General features: G+C 49.1%; 1 protein-coding gene across 5 annotated transcripts in view; it reads right to left on the reverse strand.

Moving 5' to 3' along the window:
* LOC142578823 (uncharacterized) overlaps positions 1–18507 on the reverse strand; it is a 524047-nt gene that overhangs the window by 153394 nt on the left and 352146 nt on the right. For 2 of the 5 annotated variants that reach the window (XM_075688438.1, XM_075688434.1), the window contains exon 1: positions 17498–18017. The exons of 1 other annotated variant lie outside the window; for it this stretch is intronic. The gene's annotated coding sequence lies outside the window, so the exon portion shown is untranslated. Of the gene's footprint in view, positions 1–7405; positions 7558–15969; positions 16201–17497; positions 18018–18507 lie in introns of those variants that run through there. 2 more of the 5 variants (XM_075688437.1, XM_075688435.1) reach the window with 2 other exon arrangements.

The raw sequence follows: 18507 nt of genomic DNA on the forward strand, positions 1-18507 counted from the left end.
CTCATATTCCTCGTTCTCGATGAGAACAAGTCCCTCCCTTCAACAACGTTCTTAGCGTGGATGAGTCGGACGACGGCATGGACCAGCTACCATCTATTTCATGCCCGACCCCAACTCTTACAACAGGCCCAGAATTCGGATGCCAATGAGGTCATGATTCTCCCACGCGGACAAACCTTGAGTGGGGCTGCGGCACGCGGTGTTGGGGCCCCGGCTTTCGACGCCCTTGCGGGCTAGAGATGCAGCCGAGGTTTGAGATGGCCTAGCAATAAATTCACAAACGCGAATTAATAACATCTTAGTTCAAATCAAGAAAAAGAAATGGGCTTGGGCAGGACATGTAATGAGGAGGGAAGATAACCGATGGCCATTAAGGGTTACGGACTGGATTCCAAGAGAAGGGAAGCGTAGCAGGGGGCGGGTGAGATTAAGAAGTTTGCAGTGACAACATGGCCACAATTAGCAAATGACCGGGCCAGACTGATGATGATGATAATGACGATGAGCAATAAATTGTGCGAGCCTGGCGTGTTTTGCTGAGGCCGTCGCTGGCTACGCGGTAATGGAAGACGGGAACGGAGTTGTAGCAAGAAGGAAAACAGTTTTGTTTTCCAAAAAGTTTATATTTAAGAGCAAGCCTACCTCTTTGGGTTGTGGCTTAACAAACGTTTAACTCTCATTGGCAACTGCATCTGTGGGACAGGCCAATGGCCGTACTGCCCTTTTTCTTTTGTTTGAGCTATAATATAATTGCTATAACTTGAGCTATAACTGAGACGATATGCTGTCCCTGAGACTGGGCTGAAAGCAGGATTGATGATAGATCAGTGAGGCTCCGTACCACGCACGTTAAAATGAGTCTGGGCTCTGACAGTCATTGTGACAGTCGAAGGGTGAGACTGTTTCTCAATTGTTCAAGTTTTAATGCATTTATTTTATCTGTCATCTATATAGAAAAGTCTACCTATAAACATTTCTTGTCCATCTGAGCTTCATCGCTTCCTGTCTGCGTTTGATCATCGCTGGCGATCATTATACGAGAGACTTCACGTTCCAACGGAGAAGCAAGAAAGACAACGGACGAACAAACTTTACTAGTTCTTTGCCAATCGTTTCAACCATCCTGGTGGGCGTAATTCGCAATTAGCAAGTTTCAGAACATGTGACTCGCATAACTAAAATAAGTAGTTATAATTACCACTGCGCATATTGCGTAATATCTACCATATTCTTGCAAAATTTCAGTACAGTCGATCAGCCCATGTATTGACGCTGCCTGTGCGTCTCGTGCTAAAAAGGCACCTGTAAGCGTCCTCAGAGACACAGAGTAGTTTGCTGAGTGGTATGGTGTGTTTTATTTAGTGTCTGCCATGTGTCTGTCGTGAACTGTGCATATCATTTCGTTTCTCGTCATGCTCATTTAGATATGTTAGGAAGAGTTGCGCGTATAAAAGGACGAACACATGGAAAAAACGAAGTAGACGGAAAGCGAACTCTTTCCGTGTACTTCTTTTTGTGCGATCTTTCTGTCTACTTCGCTTTCTTCCCGTGTTCGTCTTTTCGTACGCGCAGCTCTTCCTAACATAGCCATGCACCAACTCGCCCAGCAAGAACTTCTAACCACCGATTTTGGACTAGCATGCAAGACGCGTGACGTCAGGCAAACCTCCCCGCGATTCACTATAGAGCCCCCCCCCCCCGCTCTCTCTCTCTCTCTCTCTCTCTCTCTCTCTCTCTCTCTCTCTCTCTCTCTCTCTCTCTCTCTCTCTCTCAATACAATAGGATTGTTAATTCCCATGTAATCCGATGCAGACGCTTTCCATTAGCATATGCTATTTTGGGTACGCTTCTTTCTGGGCGCCAAAAGTAATTTAACTCCAAAGGCGGGATATCAATCCCCGAACCTGTTGATCACGAAGCCAATCTTTCCCAATCGCTACTCACACAACTAGTGTGTTAATAATAAATTTATTCGCAGAAATTTATCGAGCGTTCCCCTTTTATATCATGTTACAGAAATTGCTGCTGCGTAATACATACACGCGTCACAATCCCACTGGGGAAAGGGATATATATATATATATATATATATATATATATATATATATATATATATATATATATATATATATATATAGAGAGAGAGAGAGAGAGAGAGAGAGAGAGAGAGAGAGAGCTTTTGTGAGCACTTAACCTGCTTGCTAATCTTGGGGCTTCCACACTAATATAAGGGTCAAAATTTATACAGAAAATACCAAGAAACAATACTACAACGGCAAATGCAAGCAATGGGAGAACGATATTCCGAGGTTGAAAAGTCAGTTTTTGGGTGTAGCGCTGGCTATGGCGCTCCGAAACGCCGCCGGAAGCTCGAAGCTCGCCCTTCATTTCCGGTTCCTGAACCGCCGTCGGAAATTCCGGTCCTCGTGCGGCACGATCGAACTGCTTCCACACCCCTTCAACGGCAACAGATGGTAAACAGACTGGCGTGGCGCTTGGAAACAGAACAGATATTTGAAATGGGTGCAAGGGTAAATGAACTGTCGATAAACGTGTCGGGCTGTATCAAAGAGTCGTTGCTCGTCGCAGTGAAAGGGCTGCGATTTAGTTTGATCATCAGAAAGCTCCTGCTTCACACATGTCACGACGCTGATCCCACTACGTGCACTGATTCCGCTAGACTGCCACGGATAGGCTTTGACATCGCAGAGAAAGCTATGACAGCCTCAAACTCGAAAACACTGCAATGAAATTGTCAAATGAATCAAATCCCCAATCAACTAGTTAGTTTGGCTAATACTGTTGAACTGCCACCACGCTACATATATAGAAGGCGTTCCGCAGCGCTGGTCGAGCGATCGGCCAAGTAATTTCGCGCACTATTACGAAGTGATTGGGTCGAGGGACCGGCAATAGTTCAGAGTCCCAACACACGCGCAACTGAGACGCAAGTATACTCTCGAGTGTGAGCGCATGGGATGCCGGCGCTGAAAAGAAAGACGGCCTTGGGTTCGGCCAGGACAAAACACCGAGTCGCGTCCGTCTCTTCCGCCCCCTAACGAAAGGAAACACAAAGCGACACGGTAAAAGTAGCGCGTGCAGCGAGTCGAGGCAACAAGGTCGACGCGCATCACGTAGAACATGTCGGTGTCCGCTTCAGCCTTCGGCTAACCCTGGCCGGACACGCGAAATAAGCAACAGAGAAGTGGGAGGGAAAGAACCCCACAAGAACAGCACGCGAGAAGGGCCGGGCGACAGCGCGAGGCATGCAAGCACTGGCGCGCAGCAGCTGTCACGCATCAGCCCGGAGAGACGCACGGCTCCGCTTTCGCGCCGATCGCGGCGGCAAGGAATCTGCGCCGCTGAGTCAGACCGGGCAGCAGTGCCGCCCGGCCATCTCCGCCTCTTCCGCGGCTCTCGTATGGCACGACGCGGGCAAACACCGGCCCGGTGCCGCCGCAGCAACCGATCGGCCAAAAGCCAACCCGAAAGCGATACCCGCCGTTCCCATGAGGAGCGGAAGGGGGCACGAAAACGTGCCCGTACTCGGCCGTCGACGGCCGCAAGCGCAGTCTCCGATTTCCCTGGTCTTTCTGCCGGAGCTTCACTCGATGCAGTGTAATGGAAGGCGGGCCGTCGCGCTTCCGCTCTGGTCGGCAGCGTGCGTGCATGCGTTCGTACTAGCTCAAAAGTACCACGGATTCCGCGATGAGGCCGATTTTAACGCGCTGGCGGCCCCGTGTCGCAGAATGTCCGGCGTCGGCCGTCTTTTCGCGAAAAACCGCTCTTCTATCACCAAAGTTGTTCATGTTTATAGTCTTTCGTTCTTTACAAAGTTATTACTCGGAATTTTGAGAATGCCAGCCCGAAAACAAATGTCGTGAGAGAGAGAATAAACTTATTCTGAGCAAGCGGAGTGTGCGCCCTATGTGGGCGGCCTCCTTTATTCCAAGTAGCTGCGGGCTATGGCCATCTCCCGTGCCCGTTCGGTCAGGCTGCGCTGTTTCTTCACGTCCGAGTCTGTTAGCTTGGCCTCCCACTGCTCCTCAGTTAGTGCTTGGATGTCTACTATGCCATGTTTTCTTACACATCGCCATACCATATGACATAGAGTGTCTGGGACATCACAGTACTTGCAGATGTGCGAGTGCTCAGATGGTGAAATTTGGTGCAACAAGATACCGTGGTCGTAGGCATTCCTTTGCAATTTCCTAAGCGTCACTGCTTCTTCCCTAGTTAGGCTGGGGTGAAGTGGCGGGCAAGTTCTTCTGTCTAGCCTGTATTGTTGCAAAATATCGGTGTATTTTTTCCGTACTACATCCTTCCCCCTTAGCGCGTCCTGTGAGAAAGTCCGGTGAACGTGAGCTCGGGCACAGACGTCGGCTGCCTCATTCCCCAGCAGAGACTCGTGGCCCGCAGTGCAAACGATGTATATATCTGGTAGGTGCTCCGTTGCTATGGTTGTGAGGCTATGTAAGGCTTGCCTGCAGAGTCGCCCTTTCTGGAAATTTCGGCAAGCCACTGGTGAATCAGTGAGTGTTATTGCTCCATCCCCGCAGGTTGAGATGGCCAGGGCGATTGCTGTTTCTTCGGCTGTATCAATTTCTCTTGTTAATATGCTAGCTGCCGTTCTCTTGTTACCCTTCCTGTCAACAACGCTGATAGCATGCGCTGGAGTTTCCGAATAATGTCATGAAAAACAAGAAAAATACCGACAGCGCATACCTTCTATGTTAGATCTTCTTACTGAAATATTAAAAGTGCGAAACAATAACTGTAGATCAGCCCAGGCAAGAGGCCGCGTTTCTACCGGAAAGCTCGCCTTCGTGCTTAGCGTTCGCCGCCAGCGTTTCGCGGAAAACATTACGGTTACATAAGCTAAGTCGCTGGGAAGCGTGAAAAGTAGTCAGGCATCTTTGAATGCTATCGGGTTCCACTTTTAAAGGCGAAGCTTAAGCGTCCTCCAAATTTCTATTCTCTGCCTTTGAATGCAACTTGACATTAAGGTCGACAGTCCCAACTTGGCATCATACGAGCTTTCCAGGGAAACTCTTCAATTTCAGTTCTTGCACCTCACTTAGGAACACAGCTTTTTCAGCGACCCCGTGATCCGCGTACTTTTGCTCATGGGTTTGGGCGTGCTTGTTTTCGAACTATGGAAGCCGAGGAACGAGTATGTGCGAGACAAAAGTTGGCAATTTAGCCCGAAAGGCGAAATACTGAAAGCGAGAGCAAGGTTTACCGTTACTCTAAAAAAAAAAATAAGATATAGGGTTTTACGTGCCAAAACCACTTTCTGATTATGAGGTACGCCGCAGTGGGGGACTCCGGAAATTTGGACCACGTGGGCTTCTTTAACGTGCACCTAAATCTAGGTACACGGGTGTTTTCGCATTTCGGCCCATCGAAATGCGGCCGCCGTAGCCGGGATTCTATCCCGCGACCTCGTGCTTAGCAGCCAAGCACCATAGCCACTAGGCAACTACGGCGGGTACCGTTGCTCTCGAAGTCTTTGTTCGAACGGTGCGCTAACAATACGCGGGGGCGACAGCGCGCGAGCCAACCGGTGCTGCGCATCAGAAACAATGCCCCGGCAGATACCAACGTTAGCGCGATGATTAGACTGACAGAGAAAAGGAAAGCCTGCTGACCGCACCCTAGCTGTCTGTAGCGCGCGGCTGAGAGAGAAGTGCACGGTTCTTAATTGGTGAGAAGAGGAAGAGTTGGCAATGTATTCTGCAGCCATTGACGACGCACGGCTCAGCGCCAAAGAACCTCAATCAGCAGTGGGGGAAAGGGCCACAAGGAGAGAAAATTGAAATAGATATGAAGGAAGAGTGTGCTCGGAGCTGATGACTATATAGCGCTTGATGAGCGCTTGACGATGAGGATGGCAGCCAGCCGTGTTGCAGGCGTCGCACCTCGGTGCACATGATGAGACCGATGAAAACCGTCGGCGTCCGTAACTTGAAATTGAACTGTCCGCTCCGCTGAGGGTCCACTGTGTGCGCACCGCAGTGTGGCACGCAGGCAACTGCATGGCAGGAACGTTTGGTGCTTCTGCGCACAATGCTCACGCCAGCAGCAGAAAGCATGAACGCATGCTGCGCTGCAGAGTCGATGCGAGCGGAGCTTGACGGTGCGCCCATTTGGCTTCGTTGTTCTTGCAGCAAAACGCACCGCGCGTCTCTCGTGTCTCCCAAGACCTTCTATACCCCCCCCTCACAGGCCATGCGCATGCGCCGTCGACATCGTGACAGCAACATAACCACGGTGACGGAGGCGCTGACGGCACGAACGCGCCTCCAATGTCGAAATAAAAATAATCACACTTCAGCGATTCCTACAGAGCTGAATTCTTTTGCTGTGAGAGCATTTGCTTCTCTGGGTCGCAGTGGCTTCTCCCTTCGCACCCACTTTCCTGCAAACGTCCCGAACCCTGTGAAGATACCAACTATATACAGCGACAAGGGCGGTGCCATGATGGCACACGATGATGACTACGATGGAGGCATGACGACGTCTACGACACAACAGGGCGGCGTCATGACGACGACACTTCAGTTGTCTTGGCGAGCGAAACGCTACGAATGCCTGCTGCGCAGAAGCCCTACTTGCGAGCGATCACTACATACCACGCACCAGTCAATCTACGTGAGCACACTCTGTTCTTGGTTGCAAAATACATGCACAGTCGCCACCAGCTGCAGTCTCGATGAGAGTCTGAATCGCGGACGTTACGAACTCCACGCGATCCGCCGGTGGCAAATATGGCCTGATGGCTCATTGATCAGTGCATACGGCTCTAAGCTGCACATTGCCGCAGTGGCATAAGTTTGACTCTTTATTGAAGGCGTTAAGCAAAGTTTTGTTCATCTATGCCACTCGGTGATGAATGTGCATGAAGTGAAATGACGATGGTATGGATAAAGACTGCCGGCCGGACGATGGCGTAACGGAGCGAACGAACAGAGCAAACACGGCCTAGGACATGCAGTTAACTGCTGTCTCGGGGGAAAAAAAGGAGAAAGAAATAAAAAGAAAAGAAAAAAGGAGCATGTATACGATAATACAAGAGAGATATGCGCACAGACATGAGCACGCAGACAGAAAAAAAGTGCAGAGTAGCGTTAGGAAAGCTCCCGGTATGTTCGCGTTAATTGAATTTAAAGGGTCCTTTCTGTACGAAAGCAGTTCAAGAATTCAGCAGAGAGGAAACATTCGGCCGGTAGCCGCCGGCCAGTGAGGCAATCTACGAAAAGAAGACATGGAATTCGCCCCCTTCAGATCGTGAAAGTATAGTTCCATCCAAATTCGCAACTCAGAAACTGAGTTCCGAGTCAAGATCGCGCAAGTATGGCTTGAAGACTGAGTCAGGGGTAAGTCGCAGGTCCAGCGTTCTTACCTTCCGGCGCCGCCGACAGACCCACCGTGTGTTGGCTACATGGACTGCTTTCGGGCGCGTTGCACGAAACTGAGGACACGACGAGCAGTCGCGAATAGCTGGAGGGAGGGCTGCGGGGCGGGCGACCGCAGAGAACCGCCGCGCACGCTTTGCAGTCACGGTGCGGCTCCGCGCAAGGCTCGGGGAAAACACTCTGCGTGTGCGAGAGCCCTTGTTTCTGCTTATCCGCCAAACTACGTGCGGTGCCGGCCACTCGCGAAAGCGCGGCGCCTTCCAAAAGTGCGTCACGCACCGCAGAGCGTTGTCTATTGGCAGCTTTCTCAAGCGACCCGGTCCACAGATTCTAAGTAACGTACGAGATACTTGGAAAAGAGAAACTTTAATGAGCCGAACGAGCCCTGCAAGTCCGGAACGGCGTGGTCTTAGAGCAGCTTAGCAAAGGGCAGTATCCATGAGGCTTATAACTGCGTGCGGGTGCGAACGCACCTTTAAATAAAAGTGGCTCATCGGTTATCTTGTTCGAAAAAGGAGGAATGTAAGAACACAGAGTATACACCGATATGCCTCGAATACTTATTGTGTTCTTACCTGTTGGGCATTTTCACGAGGAAGCGATAAATGAGCAGCCTAGGGGAGCACACTTTCAAGACTTGCGGATAATTAAAAACCTTGATATATATATTCACTCTATTCTATTCTCCACTCTATTCTCCACTCTATTCTGCTCCGTATACGGAGCAGAATAGAGTGGAGCGATATGCAATACAAGGTTCCTTTGAACAGAACCAAAGCTGGAAGGGTTCCAGGCTTTACTACTGCAGTTCGCTTTTTCTACTTCCGTGCATGGTGACATATAGTATACTGCGGTCTACGCCATACTGAGTACAATTAACAATGAAGAAAGCGCACAGATGGTCCAATGGTTACGCATCCATCTCGTACATACTAGTTCGAATCTTGGTGCCAACTACAATTCACTTTTTTTTTCATGTTTAAAAACTGTTCTAGAACAGCTGGCATCCGCACAGGAGACCCTGTTCATACGTTCAAGCGAACGCTAGGCCTCACAAAAAGACAGATTGTTGTGGAGAATTTACGGCAGCAGTAGAAGGAACGTACTACATGAACACAGGTGCCCGTAGGCACCTGCTAGAAAAATAGCTGCAAGGGCACTACCGGTCGAGCTATACGGAGCCTTAGCGCCTCAAGAAAGAGATTCTCCAGCGTTAGACTATCCCTACTAGCCAGGTGAATTATAGATGCAATGTGAGGAAAAGGAAGAATAATCGAACTGTATTTGATGAGCGAGCTGACGTATGAGTTCACGTGCAAATAGTCGCTACGGTGAGACCTCCTATCTACGGCTGTTTGCAACAGCTGTGGCGCGGCGGCGGAACTCTTCCACACGCGTTTAAACCTTTATAAGAATTATACAGATAGGATATAACTTGAAAGAGCGTAAGTTTGGGCATGTTCGTATTCCATAACTTTTACGTTTTTAGCGCCCGAAAAGGGACGAGTGATAGAAGTACGACGCCGACACAGCGCTAACTTCCAACAAATGTTTTTTTTATTCTACGAAGCGGTACGCATATGTGGTTCGAACATTGTTACAGAGCTAACACATGCATCCACAAAGTAACAAGTACGCGCCAACTCGCCCAGAAAGAAGTTTTAATGAACGGTACACACATATATGTATATATATGTGTACCGCTTAGCGCTGTATCCGCGTCGTACTTCTGTCTCTCGTCCCTTTTCGCGCGCTAAAAACGTAAAAGATAGAATGCACTGTGGGTACCGATGTTATACGGAGCATTTTACAGATAGCCAGCTATACAGCATCATTTGCGGTTCTTCGAAGAGTTACCAGATGGACCAACGTGTTTATATGCAAAGTAGGGTGCCTCGATAAAAGCGCAAGCGACGCTATCGAGGCACCCCATGTGTAAAGCAAGCAGTTGTTTGTTTGACACGAGCCTTTGTGTGACCACGTAAGCAATACGACGACGACGGCGTTACGAAAGCCTTTCTTTCTTTCTTTCTTTCTTTCTTTCTTTCTTTCTTTCTTTCTTTCTTTCTTTCTTTTTTTCTCCGTCGGCAGGAAATTAACACTACAACCCGTTTCGTTACGACCTGGGCAGAACCGGATGGCGATTCAGTGTAGCAGACCACCTGAAAGCGTTAGCTCCCACGAGCCAAGCATGGGACCAACTGACATGCTCCCGCTCATGACGCAACTAAGGGAGAGTCCATTCTGTGGCAGAGTGGATACTAGCGCGCGCGCGCGCGCTCTAGCTCGCGGTGTGTGACGCGAGACACTCGCCTCAAAGAGCAGTCGGCGTTGGCACAAACGAGACGCGCGCGTGCATTCACGCACGAACAGGCCCTCACCGAGCCCTGCCAGACCCGCCTGAATGTTTGACAATTTGGTCGCGCTCAAGGAGTACACTGACATATGCAAGCGGAACCAGTGGTTGCAGGCATGATTTAAGTGCACCCACTTTTGTGTTGTACTTGTCAAAGAAGGAAATAAAGGGGACAGTGGGCTAACGGTTTGAGCATCGGGTTGCTGGGTTCGGCGTCAGAGGTTCGATCCCACCATCTAACACTAATGTTTCGGTTTTCTTTTTTTTTATGAGACAATGCGAGACAGGAACCTACCATGTACCTCAAAGTGCTCTGGAAAGAGCCAAAGAATGCTTCGAATGAAAAGGCGAACGTCCTCACTGCTGACCGGTGGCAGCGGGCGTCACAGCCACGGTCTCACGACGCCGCGGCCGGAATTCAGCGTGAGAGGGGAAAAAATATGGAGAGGAGCTCTTTAATGAATCTTGGCTAGCTTCGCCTGGGGACACGACTAGCATGCTGCCCCAAATGGGAATGACATGAGAAATGGAACGATATACGCACAGTGGATGTCATAGACACACAGGGCTACGAGATCAGTCTTACACCCTACAACGGAGGCGATGTTAAGTTCTCGTAATTGGCAACCGTAACTGGGTCGCAGACCGCAGCTGTTACAGGACGTAATTAAACGACGTGACAGCTGCTGCAAGAGAGCTATAAATGTAACGGCTCTTCAACTTTTCGTTCGAGTACAACTGACGTGAGAACGGAGAAATACCGGGTGTTTTTTTTTTTTTTAGTTTAGGCGGTCCGAAATTTTTAGAGGTTGCCTCTGGAAGATAGCACAATTCTAAACCTTGATATAAATTATTCCAGAAGGCGGTCATTAGTTCTACGAGAAATAAAGATGCTTGATTAAATAATTATTATAATTACACTAGTTAACTTTTTAATTAACTATTTACGGCACATATTTAAATCTAGGAATTATAGCCGGGGAGTTCTCGAGGCGTATCCACTTGGAATGAATTCTCTAGGCTGCACCATTCGAGACATTAATTTTCAAAGTGTCCGACGAAATGCATTGACGTTCCAGTTACCTTTGCGCGTCGAAGCATAACACAGCGTTTTCGTAAAAGAAGTAACTGGAATACCAATGCATTTCGGCGGGCGCTTTAAAAATTAATATCTCGAAAATGGTGCAGTCCAGAGAATTTGTTCCAAGTGGATACGCCTTGCGAATTCACCGGATATAAGTCGTGCATTTAAATATGTGCCGTAAAAGAATTAAATAGAAAGTTAGTTAGCGTAGTTATGGTAGTTATTTAATTAGACAGTTTAGTTCCTCGTAGAAGTAATGGCCGCCGCCTCATCTTAGGATTGTGCTATCTGCTAGAGGCATCTTTTTTTTTATGATTTGCACCTTCTAAAAAGAACACTCGGTATAACGAAGACAGCTATTCATTCCGGTCCCGCGGAGGCATTCTAAAATTATTCTACTGTCTCTTGCCGATATATTTTATATTCTATATTCTAAAAGGAAGGCGACTTGGTCAATGTTAAACGACACATACATAAAACACCAAAAAGATAAGCGAGTAGAAAGGGAAAACATGGCTAATTTTTGTTACGGGCGTCCTGTCGCGTATGAATAACTAACTATATGTTGGACATCTTTTGGATATGTGAACACAGTCACAAATGATCTTTAAGTGTGCTTGCAAAGGAAATAGGTAAAGGACATAGACATCCGTATAGCACCGGAGGACACGGAGTAGTAGTTAGCCTTGAAAATATAGCCTGGCAAATTATGTGAATCCACACGCACCAGAAACACTCTACGACTTGCCACTAAGTGGAAAAGCTGTTGCCATAGATAGGTTCCGCAAACTAGTAGTTACCAAGTATTTATTGCTCGTAATATTAGTGCGCGACTCACACCCAGGTCTGAAAGGGCGCAATGCATAAGAAAGCTTAATTGAGCCAAAAATCGAACGCGCCCTCTCGGAGAGGTGGATCCCAGCAATCGGCATGCCGTAGCGCTGCCAAGCATAGAGGAGATTCAGGCAGACTTCACGAGTTATTCGGCACGACAAGACCACACAAAGAGCAAGGTCGAGACACAACACTCGCCGAGTCTCCGACCGACACGACGGCTGAACAAGTGGTCGTGAACAGACGGAGACCCAGTTATTGAGGAGCATGGCGGCAGAGGTTCGGCAGTCGGCACGAAAAGAAATGGCAACAACAACAGGACATGGCGGTGAAGACGGGGGCGGGCGTGGAAGGGCCTATGAAAGAAGCAAGCAGCATCCCCCGCCCCACAACGACCCTCGTTCAAACCCGGCTCCGTGGCCTCTCAAGAAGCGCTCCGTCTTCCCGCAGGCATTTCCCACAGGCTGGTGGCACACTCCCGCACCTCCTTCCGTGAGCACCACTGGGGCTCGAGCTGCCTTCCACCACAGCCCGTTCGCCTGCTTTCATCGCAGGGGCTGCCAGCCAAGGGCAACCGCGGGCCGCGCTTTAAACTCGCTGCCCGACCCATTCTCACCGCGCGCTACCTCGATGCCGAGCCCGGCCTGCAGGTTCGCTGCCCTCCTCGGCAGCGGCCTGCACGCCGAGCCCCGGGACAGCTGGCGCGTCGCCCCGCGGTGGGAACGCACGTACGCGGGCGGGGCGGGGGGATTTCGCCGCCTCGTCGTCTCTTGCCCCCTCGCGCTACTTTCTCAGCGTCCATCGTGAATGCAACATTCGGGAGGGTGGCGCTCGAAGGCCAAGGCCAGCCAACCCATGCACGCGCTGTGCGCCCGAAAGAAATCCCCACGGGTGAAGACTTGAGCATCCATGGACGAGATATACGTTAGTACGAGATTGAGCCGCCGGTGATACGTACTATTACTAAACCGCGGGAGCGTTCTCTTGGCGAAGCGCCTCCCCGAGTTCCTACCGAAGGCTTTAACGGAACTTACGTCACCGCTAGCAAGCAGGTAACAGCGAGTGGGAGAGCTAACCGCGCTAACTGGACCAAGACGGAAAGGACCACCCAGTGTGTCCAGCGCGTAGTCGCAGAAGTTCTTGCGCTCGAATCGTTCACAAGAGCAGACGCCAGCCATTCGTAAAGTTTGACATATTATTATGGAAGGCGGCCGTCCAACGTATAACAGCACTCGGTAACGAAAAGGATTGTGACTTATATAGCTTTCAGGCATAGCCATGAATGTAAGTGGCAAACTATTGCCTCGTGTGATAGTTCCCAAATGCAGATCGACAGCCACACCCTCGTGAGCGAATAGGATGCGTGCGTGAAATGAAGCAATCAATCCGGTTCGATGGTCGCGCCGCCGAAGTGGAAACCAACATCCGGTAAAGAGCACGCGAAGAGGTGGTCGGAATTAAATCACGTGCGATGGAAATCACGGCCTGGGAACGGAGTTGGGACATGCAATCCATAGGTGAGGTGCTCCTACACCGAAACTACGACCTGCTGAAATTGGGCGTGCACGTAACCCGACCAAGGTGATGACGAGGACGCGTCGCTCCGTGTGCCTTACGTAATGGCGGCGAATGACGCAAACTGATATATACGTGAAACCGCATCGATCTCCTCAGCATTCGAACCGGTCCCTGGCGAATAGTGATTTCATACATTTCTTAGCACCGTTTCCGCTCCGCCACGGGCCCCAGAATCTCACGGTCAGGTTTTCTTAGGCAATCGTTTTAGCTGAGCAGTGTATTATAAGTGCAACAAACCTACAGACAGTTATCGAATGATTCTTTGTGTATCTTGTGCTGCGACAGTATTGGAAGTAACGCGGGTACAAACTTTATTACCTGTAGTTTCACGACTTATAATGCTGTCGTTCAGTGCACGATTTCCGCAATGACAGCGCTGTCTTTCTTATTTATTTTTTTCGAATGAGAACAACATGCAAATTACAGCGCTATGAAGTAGGAAAAGGAAAAGGCGATGCTCCAACAGTCCCTTTAATTATTCATGTGCGTCGGTGCCCTCTAGACTGTTGATGACAGGGCAGAAACGAGATTCTCGAGTCATTGACCTGACTCTACATGTCGGAGGGGTGTAATGGTTACAAGGCGCGTCTTGCACGCTATATCGCGAATACGAACTGGCACGCGGTAATGCGAATGTGACGTTGAAAGACTTCCGAGACTACTTTCGCGCACGATCAGGTACTCTCGTTTAAAGTGATGCGCTAATCTGCTACTACTTCTGCATGAGCAACAATTTATGCAGAGATTATACATGAAGGCGCTCCCTGGATTCACGAGTAAGGAAAGCAAAAACGAAAAAAAGGTGGGGGAAGGGGGAAGACGTTGTATCGACAGCCCTGATTCGCTAACGAGGCAGCTAAGCGAACGGCTATGAATTATAGAGCAATATCCCCAACTGCTGTACTTTACTTTATTTTCTTTAAGACGGCTGAAAGGCGTGTCAGGATGGATGACATGTTGGACGCCTTCTGATATCGGGTAATTATTGCAAACACTGAAGACGAAAAATTCTGCTATTTCCTGTAACTTAACAGCGGTAGTTCTGCCGCTGTTGCTTGACGAGAACCACTATTCATAACGACCCTGCAGTGCTTGTGATGAAAGCGCTCTAAGATAGACAAAACGATACGAACGGATTTGCCGTATAGCCTTCGTCGCCCTCGAGTCAGTAATCACCGCCCATCTTGTGCGGACCATAAATCCCGAAAATGCAGATTGGTTTTCGCCAGAACCATCAGAAAAGGCAAGCTAAATAGACGCGCCGGAAGATCCTTCAGAGCTGCTGAAATATGGGGAGCACTTCGAACATTTTCCTCAAGAGTTGTAAAAAAATATTCACCCTTTTCGACACAATATTCAAGGGATGTAATTACACAAACAAGGACTCGTTTTACTCACACAAGAAAGTGCTCGAATGCGTTCCAGTAATTCCACATAGCATGTCGAAAAGAAGGGGAACACGCTGCCACTTCGCGCTCATAGAAACGTTGCCACCGCTTCGGAGAACGTAACGTGCGAGGGTCTTCTTCCAAACGTTTTTAACGTTGCACTAAACTGCTATCCAAAACTATGCGAAAATGCCGCATGTGGCTTAAAATACAACGGGACGTAATTAACTCAAGAAAGTTGGTTCATTCATTCATTCATTCATTCATTCATTCATTCATTCATTCATTCATTCATTCATTGGGTTTCACGTCCCAAAGCAACATTGGGGCTATCAGAGACGCGCAGTGGAGCTCTCCGAATTATTTTTGACCAAACGGAGTTCCTAAATGCGCACCTAAATGTAAACACACGAGCTCGTTGTTGCATTCCGCTCCATCGAAATGCGGCAGCCGCAGCGGGGAGTCGAGCCCGCGGCCTACGCCCAGCACCAGGACATCGCTCAGTGCGGCATTGTGCGCCATTACACTGCGCAGTGCACGGGCCGGCTGGCTAGGCCACGTGCCACGACGGCTCGCAGGCTTGCGTCCCGTCCCGCCTAGCTGAGCGCGTCGTCTTGCTCGCCCGTCTCGCGCGGCACTTTGAACGATGACGCTTTGAATGACGCACTTCGTTTCCTAAGCGCTGCATAAATGCGGCGCTGGGGCAGCCGGAGCAACTGCCGAATCTTGTTCTTGTGTCCAAACACAGGCCCACAGGCGTACTACGGGTGACTGGCCAAGAAGCAGGTGGCTTCGAGTGTTTTTATTAGGCTTGTATGAAAAATAAGTTTGCATATCTGAGCATGGGCTCTGAAACTTAATAAAAGAAAGACAAATTTAGGAATCATAAGAACAATACTGCTAAGAATTGAGACATAAAATAATTCAACACCAATAAATGCAGTAAAAGAACATCACTTGCGAGGCTAGAGTCGCCTGCATCAAATAAACATAACGCTCCTCCTTGTTGGACGCCACACTGTGACAATATGGATGTAATGAGCGCTTATAATAACCATTACGTTCGCCTGGAGAGGCCGGTAATTTCCAACGCACGTCACTGCGCGTCCTTATATAGTGTAAAGGCACTGGTTGTGTTGATGTTTTTGAGTAGTTCATTAAAGTTTTCAGTGAGCAATGTATGACGGAAAGTAAGACGAAGCGTGGTGCCTATTATATATAAAGTTACGTAACACAGCTATTTTATTCGACAGCCAAGGGACGATCTACTTATCAAACAAGGCAATTTTCTGAAAAAAAAAAACAAATTACCTCGACTCAAGCCAGCTGGAGGGGTTGCTTGGTACCCGTTCTAGGGCCGACGCAGAACCGCTGGCGGAATATATCCGCTATCTGCACATGAAACTTCACAGGGAGTTTCGCGAGCCATTGAAAGGATCGTACAGGTGAACGCGTGAGTTATCAGCTGCATGCTGCAGCGGGGTTTTTCGATTTGCCAGAAATCTGCCGGCTGAAACACGCAGCTGACGGCGCAGGATGCACCAACGGGTGTCTGTTCGTGTTGGCGCCAATGCGCTGTGAATCCTGACGGTCGTCCTTAAAATCGACGAAGGCTATCGTTTGGAGAAAAAAAAAATACAGAGAAAGAGAGAGAGAGAAAGCAGCTGCAAAGTGACTTTCTCGCGGGTGAAGGCAGCGTAGCATAAACGCGGGCGAAACTGCGCAGTTTGTCGCCACGGAGGTCGGCGTGCATGCAGTCGGCCCCGCGCATTAGCTTTCGCCTTCACCCAGTCAAAAGTCTGGCGGGAGATGAGTGACAAGCACTCTGAAAACGGGGGACGTTGAGCGACGTTCGACAGGTTGGCGAGTGACGTGTTTGCCGTCTGAGAGGCTTTTCTAAAAACTTTACGCCGCGTGAAACAGAACAAGGGAAAGTGCCCGTAATGCCATTTCCTTTTTTTTTTTCTCCCTCGAGCTGCGGAAAACCAAAAACGCAATAGACGCAGGAATAATAAAAAAAAAAAATGTACAGAGAGACTTGCCGAGGCGCGCAAAGGACAGAAGGAAGGCCGAAGCGGAGGAGAAAGAACAATGAGCTGCACGCGAAGAATGACAGCGATCGGGTGGCTGTAAAGCTCCAGAAAGAAATAAGTAAACCAACAGATACGTTCGGGCCATTGTACAGAGGCACGTATGCGCCGAGATGGATGGCATCTGCTTTCCGCTGCTCGCTGACGTAGATGTCTACGCCTGGAGAATATGCCAGAAAGCAGACGGCGAGCCAGGAGCGAAACAAAAGATATACGCTCTCATGACCGCACCGCGGCGCCCACGTCAGGGTAAAGGATGGGCAGGTGTCAGTGTCTTAAGCTTAGCAAACCAGTGACAACACAGTTATTTGGCAGCGTCAAAACTTGCATTTCTTAATCAAACTGACTAAATCACCGGACACCAATGTGGTCATCTAATCATTTGAAAGTGCGTTGGCATTTAAGAAACTCTTGACATTTCTTTTTGACTACGTAAGCATAACGATGGGATCTTTCTGGCCCATTTTTAAAGAAAAATATGTAATGCAAGTTGCAACAACGCAAGGTGTACCCAGATGGGCCACTGAGGTTACGGTTTGGCAAAGTGCTGACATTTTTTTCTTTTTTGTTTGTTTTGTTTGCGACAAAATTAATGAGATATACAGAGTGCGTTTCCTCACGAGGGAACATGTGAACTAGCTAACATCCTTTATTGCTTCTTTATTTTTTATTGCTGCGGCATATTCGTCCGCGAATGCATATAAATGCCGGCTTTAAAATGCGGCAACCTAAAAAATTGAGCCACTCACCTGGCGGCGAATGCCTTTGGCCAGGCAGACCTCGCATCCACGTCTCCGTGAAACTGATAGCGAGCAAACGAATGCTGCCGGCGGTGGAGAGAGAGACGGTTCCCAAATGACTTCTTATCTCCCGAATTCCAGCGGGGAGAGGGTCATGCGATGCAGGCACCACAGAGCGAGCGGGGATCGCCTATCTTTAGGAAAAAAGAGAGCTCGGAACAATGACGTTCCAGACCTGGTATCCTGTTTCGCAGCGCCGCTGCTCCAGCACAACGCGCGTCGGAAAACACCACTGAGAATAAAAACAGACGCAGTGACAACATACGGGGCAGCTAGCGCACTTTGTTTCAAAGACGCCACTTGCGCTGTCCTGCGGCGAATGCGCAGCACGCGTTGAAGAAAGCAAGGGTCCACACAGTGACAACGCGGAGAACAGCCGGCTGCCGGTCGAAAAACACTGGCTCCAAGCCGGCGCCCCGCGCGCACACGCGGCTCCGATGCGAAACGTTGTATTGGCCGCACTGTGTGCCCAACAGCAGACGACGACTCGCGGCGAGCTTCTTCGGATGGCCGCCGCAAATTTTGTGGCGCAAAGGTCGCTACCGACACATTTTTATTGTTTTGTTTATGTTAACGACGTCTTACCTTTTATTTTATTTCTTCGAGCTCGCGTCATTTTCAAAAACACTCGCCTCTTCTGCAAGCGTCAGTATATTATTTTCTTCTTTCCGCCTGGCAATTAGCGTTTCTCTTCCTTGTTCCCTGCACGCTTCCGTAATTTGGTACCGTGTTTCCTTTTTTTCCCCCTCCCATCTCATTTTCTTTATAAAGGCCGAGACGTTGTCGAAACAAAATATTGTTTTTATCGGATTAAATGACATCATAGGATGGAGAAACAGATAATTGTGCAAAGGGCGGAACGTAGAGACGGTAGAGTTTCTCGTCGCTAGTCTATCCGACGAAACCGACAAAAGAGACCTGAAAGCAAGAAACAGTTTTGCAACTGTGCGTTCACGTCG

The sequence above is a fragment of the Dermacentor variabilis genome, chromosome 4, assembly GCF_050947875.1.
Source record: "Dermacentor variabilis isolate Ectoservices chromosome 4, ASM5094787v1, whole genome shotgun sequence".
NCBI lineage: Eukaryota > Metazoa > Arthropoda > Arachnida > Ixodida > Ixodidae > Dermacentor > Dermacentor variabilis.